Source organism: Sceloporus undulatus, chromosome 2 (genome assembly GCF_019175285.1).
Source record: "Sceloporus undulatus isolate JIND9_A2432 ecotype Alabama chromosome 2, SceUnd_v1.1, whole genome shotgun sequence".
Classification (NCBI taxonomy): domain Eukaryota; kingdom Metazoa; phylum Chordata; class Lepidosauria; order Squamata; family Phrynosomatidae; genus Sceloporus; species Sceloporus undulatus.
In genome coordinates, this window is record NC_056523.1 from 200082379 (window position 1) to 200092315 (window position 9937).

At 41.4% G+C, this 9937-nt stretch overlaps 1 long non-coding RNA gene across 1 annotated transcript; it reads left to right on the plus strand.

The window, feature by feature from the left end:
• Positions 1-599: 599 nt before the first annotated feature.
• Positions 600-3880, plus strand: LOC121924120. Its single transcript, XR_006102527.1, has 4 exons — positions 600-703; positions 1904-1980; positions 3248-3305; positions 3605-3880. It is a non-coding gene; the product is annotated as an uncharacterized LOC121924120 (long non-coding RNA).
• The last annotated feature ends 6057 nt before the right edge of the window (positions 3881-9937 follow it).

A 9937-nucleotide genomic window follows, 5' to 3' on the forward strand; every position in this document is an offset into this window, starting at 1 on the left:
TACATTTCTCTGTGTTGAATTTCATTTTGTTAGCTTTGGCCCAGCTTTCTAGTCTATTCAGATCATTTTGAATGTTGATCCTGTCCTCTGGAGTATTAGCTATTCCTCCTAATTTGGTGTCATCTGCAAATTTGATAAGTATGCTCCCAATTCTGTCATCCAGGTCATTGATAAAGATGTTGAATAGCACTGGCCCCAGGACAGAGCCCTTAGGGACCCCACTGGTCACTTCTCTCCAGGCTGAAAAAGAGCCATTTTTGAGCACTCTTTGGGTTCGGCTGGTCAACCAATTACAGATCCATTTAACAGTTACTTTGTCTAGCCCCATTAAGGTTCAACTCCTTACTTGGCCAAAGGAAAAAACTGGGTGAACTTGGGCAAGTCACAAATTCTCAGCCCCAGAAAACCCTGTGATAGGTTTGCATAAGTCAGAAACAACTTGAAGGCACACAACAACAACAACAACAACAACCCATTCAACAAGGCATGATGCAGCACAGATATGCATGAAGTCATACAACCACCTAAAAGGTCTGAACAGAATCTGCCTCTGAATGAGAACTCATATGGTTTTATATCTCAGTATTAACGCAGAATAAAACAAGCTCAAGATAGCCCCCAGGAGGAACTCCACTGTAGCTTGAAACAAGAGGCTGGGCTTGCATCGTCAGAAAAACCAATTTCTTCACAGAAATAGGTGAAGGTTAGTTTTCATGCACTAGCCTTCTGCCTTTTAAAAGCGTTTTAATTCAGTGTTTGGTTTTAATGGGATAATTTTTTCAATATACTTTTAATTGTTACCAGATCATTATTCCTGATGCTCAAGAACGTCTGCTCCTTTGACACTCTGAGCAATGGCACTTCTCTAAACAGGAATTCAGTTATTCACTATTTTGCTTCTCTGGGGAAACAATAAGTAATTCTAGTACTCTCCTTACCACTGTGAGAAAGTCTTTGAAAACTACAGTTATTAAAACCTATTCACAATGCAAAGATTACTCAGTACAAAATTTTCATGTGGTTGATTTGCCTAGAAAATAGCACTTTCCAAAGCAGGAAACAGAAAATAATGTTTTTGTACAGAACTTTTATTTCTGGGACAGGAAATGCTGTTTTTTGGGCAGAAAATGCAGCTTTCTGTACAAAACAACCATGTGCAAATTGTGTGGATAATAATACAGTGGAGCCTCCTCATACGCTGCCTTTTTATAGGCGGCTTTGAGCATAGGCGCTCAAAGCCGCCAGCGCGCGCAGGGTGGAAGGGGCGGCACGTCCCATTCAATTGAATGGGCGCGCGCACCCGTTGCGCCTCACGTGCCGCCGCACCGCCGCGCACGAGCCCCATTGGAAACAATGGGGCTCAAGCATAGGCGGATTTTTTTATACGCGGAGGGATCCGGAACGGATCCCCTGCGTATAATAAGGTTCCACTGTACTTTCCAAACTGCAAAGATTCTCATAAATTCAGGATTCTTCTTGTTAGGGTTTCTCAACAATCAAAAAACATTTTTCTAACATTTATAAAAATGTTTTCAAATACTTTTTACATCCCTACCCACAAAACCAATATGACTGAAATGATATCCTATCAAGGAGAAAGAGGGAGAGGGAGAAGGAATATTTTCATTTCAGAATCAAGCTCAGTGGTATTCCGTAACTGACTGTATGAGTACATATGCCAAAATCTCAAGAGTTTTTCCTGTCCAAGTTGTTTTGTTGCAATCTGTCCACATTTCTAACATGCAGAATTAAAGAAAGAAAGCAAAACCACTGAACGCTGATATTCTTTGTGCCTCAAAGACAGAGTTTATCCTACTAATTTTCTGGTTATACTTCATTTGCTTATTGTAATTACTTTGTGAATCACAGGATCCTAGTCATTCATTATTAAAATTGCCTTAAGGTGATCAACACAGCAACATCATTTTGAGGGGAATTCAGAGGATTAGGCTTCTGGAAATGTAAATCAGAAATGAGAAGGTGAGTCCAAAAATGTGGTATGACCTAAAAATATGTTTAAACACTATACATAATAAAACAATAACAATTTACTTGTTTCATTTAAAGACAATAGATGGGGTACTTAACTTTCTTTTACAGCAGAATGGATCATAGGACATAAAATATTGCTTTATAAAATTCAGATTGCAGGTCCATCACAGCACTGACTGGTAAGGATTTTGCTATGTGCAACTGCCAAACATGAGAAGGAAAGGAGTTTCTGAGCCTGGGAGCAGCCACTGAGAAGACCCCCTCCTGTGTTCCCATGAAGTGTACCTGTAAGGGTAGAGAAAAGGACTAACTCAACATGCACACTGTCTTTATTGAAATGCTTTTACTCTAAGATTACTCCCATTAACCATGATAACTGGAAAAGAGGAGCCAGACCTTGAGATCTAGAAACCCTATTTGCAACCCAGGCCTTATCTACATGGGTGATTTGCCCTGAATTTCCCCCTGGCTCACTGTGCGATGCAGGGCCAAAACACCAAATCAGCTCCGTAATGTCTTCATGAGTCCCACACCCATTTCCGGACTTCCTTCCCCTAAATTGCATTTAAATAACTCGCCTTTTGTGCAGAGTTTTAGCTCTCTTTGCAGAGATGATGACTGCTGCCATTTTACTTGCAGTTCCTCTGAGTCTTCTAGTGCCACCACTGCAGGTGGGAGTTGCTCTGACATCAGAATGAGGTGCCTAGTGTCAATAGTGTGGCCGGGTGCTTGACTTCAGCAGCAGTGCCAGACAGTGAACAATGAATGTGGGAAGACAGCCACTTGTTGTTCACTGTGAGACCTGAGAACCCACAACAAAAGAGAGCAGGCAAGGGGGGATTTGGGAAATTTAGGGCCAGAATACTCCAGGGGCAGCCTGGAGTATTGTGGCAAGTGTAGACCTGCTTCCAGTGTTCACATAGATGAGAATTTGGCAGTTGGTGCTGGAGGAAGAGATTAATAATGCCCCATAGAGATCACTTCTCACATGTGCAGAGCTGCCTGTGTAGGATGGAAGGGATTGTACCCCACTGTCGGCCACTCAAACAAATCTCAGAGCAGAGAGATGAGGTGGGAAGCATGTCTATTCCACCAGGGCCCTTCCTTCAGCTAGAGTCTCCAGCGAACAATTGAAGTGGCTGTGACAGAAAGTGATAGGAAGCAGTGCTATTCCACCAACCTGGCCAAAGGACTATTTGCTTCTGCCCTATCTTTGTTTCCCTCCCCTTTCTCATTTTATGTTATGTCCCTGCAGGCAAGGACTGACCAGTATTGATTATGCAAGCCACTCCAGGAGCCATTTTAACTGACAAGTAGGTGTTGTTGTTGTTTTAATGTTTGAACGAATGAATAATTCTCTGTTACCTTTATTAACAACATTTGCCATTCTCACCTCATAATGGTTCCACAATAATTAACATTGCAGTGAGCAAAGTTTCTGATCACCTCTCGTAATGAAACAAGTAGAAGAGGCTGATGCACTCTGTCCCAGAAAAAGACTAAAAAAGAATATATATTTAGGACAACTTCAGAGAGAGCGGAGATCTCAGGGCAGGTTGGAGCTCGCTCACTCCATGACCTGGGCTGACTTGGCCATTTCTTTGCTTTCTAGGTCAACTTGATGTGAGATGCGGAGACAGCTCTGAAATCTGCCAAAGAACCACCCAACCAAATCCCAGAAACTAGGATGCCAACAAAAGCCTTGTGTGTTGATAGCAGAGAAGGGAGGATGGGAGGAGGAACAAGGAAAGTTGAGATATAAAAAGGACTTCACTCTTCACTTTGAAAACTGTGAAAAGACAGGCAGAGCAGGGGAGGCAAATAAAGGGGAGATTTATTTTTCACTTTATCAAGTCTTGGTTGCCTTACGAATGTTGTTATGTTGTAGTTCTTTATTGTTCAGTACACTCTTGTCTTCACTCCCCCATGAGTGGTAACTGAAATCTTTGTGAAATCTTTTTGCCAGAGGTCATCAACTGGCACTTAAAGGTGTCAAAGTGCCAGGCACCAATTTCTTCTGCTGCCACCTTTTGACTGTTTCTTCATCACAGGAAATCTCAGGAATGACTGCTTATTTGGTGCAAGAGCTGGACTCCAAGAATTTAGTAGTACAGTGGTACCTCGGGATACGAAATACCCAGGTTACGAAATTTTCGGGATACGAAAAAATCCCATAGGGAATTATTGTTTCGGGTTACGAATGTTTTTTCGGGTTACGAAAAAACTTTTGGTGCTTTTTTCGGCTTTTTCGCACGGAATCGCGGCTTTTCCCCATTAGCGCCTATGGCAATTCGGCTTACGAAGGCTTTTCGGGTTACGAAAGCGGCCGCGTTACGAATTAATTTCGTAACCCGAGGCACCACTGTACAAGTTATTCTGGGAGGGGAGCAGGGACAGAAAATGAGAGGCCCTGCATCTGATCTGGCAACTGGAGAATAATTTGACCATAGAAATACATTGGCATCTTAATATGAGGGCAACTGAGGGCTTTCAAGGATCATTACTGGCTCTATTTCTAATTTATTAGTAGCATTTCTCAACTGGTCACAAACCAAACATACAAGGACACAAAAGTAAAATCTGCAATTATAATATTGTTGATACCAAAACACTCCACACAACCCATATGATTCCTGTGGGGGTACATGAAAAGTTATTTTATATACCCCTAAATTAGGGCAAAATTGAGCTTTCTGAGTTTAATTACAAGTCGAATCATATTCCACTACACATCACATGCAACATTCTAGGAGTGCAGGGAAGTCCAATCTCTTTTTCCTCCTCCTGCTGCGGCAATGACCCAGTCTGTTGTACTTTGTGTGTACTCAATTGTCCCTAGATTATGAATATGAATATGAAACTAATTTCCCCATGATTTCTGCTGCCTGGGTCATGATAACAAAATAGCCCAAATGCAGGAAATGAGAAAAAAAAGGCAAGTTCCTCTTTCTCTTCCTGACAGAGCAAAAGCAGCCTGGTAAGCAGATGCAAGGAGGAGATGTGAAGACTAGAGAGTAATTTAGTTTTTTGTGGTTTTTTTTACTCCACAATCCCCCATAGATTGTATTCTCTTCCAAGCCAGAGAAGAACCCAGAGGTCATAATCTCTACCCTCAGATGAAATCCAAGTATTATGAGTGAGCTTCAGGAGTTCACATTCCAAGCCTAGAAATCCTGAATGTAGGTGATATATTTCTATTGTTAAAAACAGACCTCTAGGTTTAATGGTCTGGAGGGAAAGTTCTTCCAGGCACTAAGGCTTTTGCCACACTGCATAAATAAAGCAGTTTGACAGCACTGCCATGACTCAATGCTATGGAATTCTGAGATTTTCAGTTTGATGAACTTTGACTTCCCTGTCAAAGAGCTCTGGTGTCCCCACAAAATCACAAATCCCAGAATACCATAGCATTGAGCCATGGAAGTTAAAGTGGTGTCACAATGCTTTATTTATGCAGTGTGGCTCTGCAGGATTTTACAGCTTCAAGGTTTTAATAGCAGACAATCACAGCCACAGTTGTTTATTTGTTGTTGTTGTGCCTTCAAGTCATTCCCAGCTTATGGTGACCCTAAGGCAAAGTTATCATGGAGTTTTCTTGGCGAGATTTCTTCAGAGATTTCTTCAGGATTGCCATTACTTTCCTCTGAGGCTGAGTGGGTGTGATTTCCCCAGTGTCAACCATTGGGGTTCCATGACTGCTTCTAAATTGGAGAGACTGTACACAACCTGGAGTCCATTCACATAACACAAATAAACTCTATATTCTGTCATGGCAACATCCCATGGACTCATGGGATTAGAGGTTTAGGGAGATATGTTTAGAACTTTCAGCCAGAAAGCTCCTCTAGTGCCTCTTCCCAATCTATAAATCCCAGGTTTCCATAGAGATTTTGCACAGCAGTTATGTAGTGTGAATGGGCCCCTGGAATCTCTGGTGCAAAATAGGAGGAAGCCAAGAATTATTACGGCACTCAGATGGATGTACAACAAAGAAAAAGGCAGAAGAAAATTCCCATAGGCATCATTGGAAAAACAAGCAAAAAGGAAAGAAAAAAGAAACAAGAATTTATATCACAGGAGAGGAAAACATTCAGATAGTACTAGACTGCTAATCCCACAAATTGTTTGTGCTGGCTAGAGGTGATGGGAGATAGAGTCTAGCAACATCCTGAGATTCACATGATTTCCATTGCTGTTATAGTGAATGAACAAATAAAATAAATGCAATTCAGATGAGTGAGAATGCTAAAAAAAACTATGGAAGAGTGGGGAAATAAAACAGTTATCCACCTTATTCGGTCCTCTTGAGATGGATTGAAGGCTTTGCCTTCACTGTTCTGTGACTTGGGAGGGGAGTAGTTCCTTGAGTTTGCCTTCCAGTAGTTGACCAGATGAAGAGCAACCCAGCTATTGGATTGCCCAGGTCCTTTCAACCAAGGAGCGATTGAGGAAGAAGTCAATGTCTGACATTTGGCCTCAGCTTGTCCCTCACTACGTTTCTCCCCCCTTTTCTTCCTTTCTCAGGGCCAACAAAGTTTTAAAATGTTCTAGGTTAAAAAAGTGGCCCTTGTTCAATCCAGTTCTTTGTGTTGGTCACTATTTCATGGTTGGTTGTCAAACAAGCTATTAGATAAATTTAAGAACCAAGATAAACAACATCTCTTTTTTGTGCATGTATGCACACATACGCACACAGAGAGAGTCCTAAATTGATATCCATGGAATGACTGGGTAGAATCAGTCAGTTCAAGATGTAGTCATTTACTTGTTCTTTAAAATAATTTAAAAAATGAAACTGTTTGTTTGCTGTCTGTTCTTTTTGGAACAGAATAAGGATACCAGAATAATAATTTTTGAAGCCAAATTATTATTTAACCCTTAACTTACTGGTTACACATAAAAACAAAAGAATTGTCATGCTGATAGTCTCAGAATTCTTGAAAATTCTCATGAGTGATAGTCATCAAGTAGATCTCCAATTAATAGTAGGCCTCGTTTTGTTTTGTTTTTTAAAAATGAGCCTAAAAAGTAAAATGTTCATTTCATCCTCTGCTCATCAGCATAGCCCTGTGATCTGTGAAGCTTTTCACAAGTGACAATATAATTAACACTCCATATGACACTGGCTCATTGCATCTCTGATCAGAATATATATTTCAGCTGTTATCTTATGAGCGGTATCCCAGAATCACCCAAGTGGAAGTTAGCCACTCTGCTGGAGAAATTAATTATTCAGTAATGCAAACCCAGGAACTTTTATGTAAATCAGCCATCAGAGTGAGCCAATCAGACCTGTGAATCAAGTGGAAAACATAAATACTGAAGTTAATTCATCATTTCACTTGCAAATGTGTAAGGTGCATCTGGGAACTACACATCACTTGCACTGCCAAGCATACCTGGCAGGTTGCGGTATAAGAAATTAAAATGCTGTTTAACATTTTTTTAAAGAACTGGTAATGGATCTGGGAACAGAGGGAGAGCATTTACAGGGTTAAAACATTTTGCTAAAGGTTACAGAATCTGAACCACAACTATCACTTTACATGTTCATCCACACAGGTGTCTGTAAATAAAAGTGAGAACCTCATTTGCAAAATCTTCTCAGATCATCTTTGGAATGATTCTTTATCCCCAATAATCAGAATATGTGTCCCACTGAGGTCCATGTAAATTACATCTAAATAGAGAAAATGAGAAAATTAGTTCAAAATTTTATGTATCACACCTCAGAAAGCGCAGGGTACCCTGCTAAAGTGAACAGTTCTGATAAGTACTACAAGTGTGGCCTTTCAAATGTTCTGGATTGCAGCTTCCAGCATTCCTTATTATATGCTATGCTTGCAAGGGCTGATGGGAGCTGTATTCCAGCAACATTTAGCAAATCACATTTTGCCTACCTCATAATAAACTGAGGTCTCTGATCAGGTGGGAATCATTTTTCATGTTTAAGATCTTGTGGGGCTGCAGTTTCCATCAGCTCTGGTCAGCACAGCTAGTGGCAAGGAAGATGGGAAGCTACAGTCCATCAACATATGAAGGGCAGAGTGATTTCCACTCCTCTCTTAAACAATTTCCATTAAAATGGTCTGCTCCAGGAAGTTTAAGAATCCAGATTTCTTCTCCGGCTCTATTATGTCTGCAAGGAGCAGGCCAGCAGAGTTGGTTCAAGTGCTCAGGTACCCTTTACATAAAGGTCCAAGAGAGGAAAATCCAGAGCACTTGACAGTCTATTCTGAACAACTTGCCCAGCACTTCACAGATATATATCCAGTGGCTGTAATTCTGACCCTCACTTGTCCAGTGACAATATATACTTTCCAGTGCATGCAACTGAAGGGTGTGGACAAGATTCTTGGAGAGATGAGAGCCACCACTTGTGTATTAGATTGTTGCCCTTCTTGGCTTAATGAAAAAGGGCTGAGGTTGGAGAACTGGTTCAGTGGGTAAACTGAGTGATCAATGCCTCTCTAAAACAAGGCAGAGTTCCAGCTAAAATTTTTAAAAAGTCTTCCTTGGATCCCGTCAGTTTGGATAATCATCAGCCAATCTCTAACTTTCCATTTGAGGGCAGCCACCTCCAGCTGTGCTGGATTAGGACCAGGGCAACTGCATGCCGTGGGCCTGATCTGGCCTTTCCAGTGGCTCCTTTTTTGCGCCCTGAAAAGGGAACGATAGCTGCAGTGTCATGGCTTTTAGGCACTCCTTTGGGACTGTGTCATGTAAACACAGCACTAGAGGAGCACCGTCACACCGCACACTGTATGGAGTGGTGTGCGGCATCACACCACCATGGGGTAGAGTCAGGGCATGGATCGTAAGGATGTCACACCCTAAATCTGTCCCCAGGCTGGCCTTAATGGCCGGTCTGCACAGCTCCTAACGCCTAGATAAAATGCCATTTGACATTTCTCCAGAACAGGCTATCAACCATGAGATTTTAGTTCTTTATTTGGAATGGGCTTTGAAAGAAACCATTGAGCACCAATGGAAGCTTTTCTAACAGTGCTAATACCAGCAGTTTTCGCTGGAGCCATGGTATGAAGAGGATGAAAAAGACTCAGACCACTGCGAGTCATAATCCCAGTCCAGTTCTTCCTCCATCTCACAACACAGCTATTATTTTCATTGTTGTTGGGGGTTTTTTTAAGCCATGTCGGATGATTTTATGAATTTGCCATAACGTTGGCCCCAGTTCTGTTCATGCTGTGAATTAAAGTGTGTTACCCACGAGAAAAGGAAGGCAGTTTCAGTTTGCTAGTGCCTAAATACTCTAAAGGCACCAAATCCAGTCTGATCTTGGAAGCTAAACTGGGTCATCCTTGGTTAGCATTTGGAGGGACCACCAATGAAGAACAGGTGCTACTGTCTATGGAGAATACTGCACTACAATGTTATAGTGCTATTATTCCACTTTATCTGCTCTGACTGCCTTCTCTGGTATTTTGGAGTTTGTAGTTCAGTGAGGCCTAAGAACTGTCTGGCTAAGACTTCTAAATGCCCCTCCCTAAACTGCAAATCCCAAAATGCCACAGGAGGCAGCCAGAGCAGTAAAAGTGGAATAAAGTGATATAACAGTGCAGTGAGGCATTCTCCCATATTTTAGAGTAAGGAAGTGGCAAAACCACCTCTGAGTATTCCTCACCTAAGAAAATCCTACAAGTTCATGAGATCGTCATAAATCGACAGGTGAAAATACACGCACACAGTCTCACACAAAAACAAATTGACATTCCAACAAGGAGGAGAAACAACTACAGAAGAAACAGAATCTTCTCCCCACATTGTTCCCCCTCAACTCCATTTGTGCAGGATTAATAACAGTAGTAAATGGCTTGAATGTAAAAGAGCTAGTTCAATTAAATCATAAAAGGATTATGTAGTTGCATTTTTTCCCAATCTCTCCTATAGAGCAAAAGAAGGGAGGCTTTTAGAAACTGTGTTC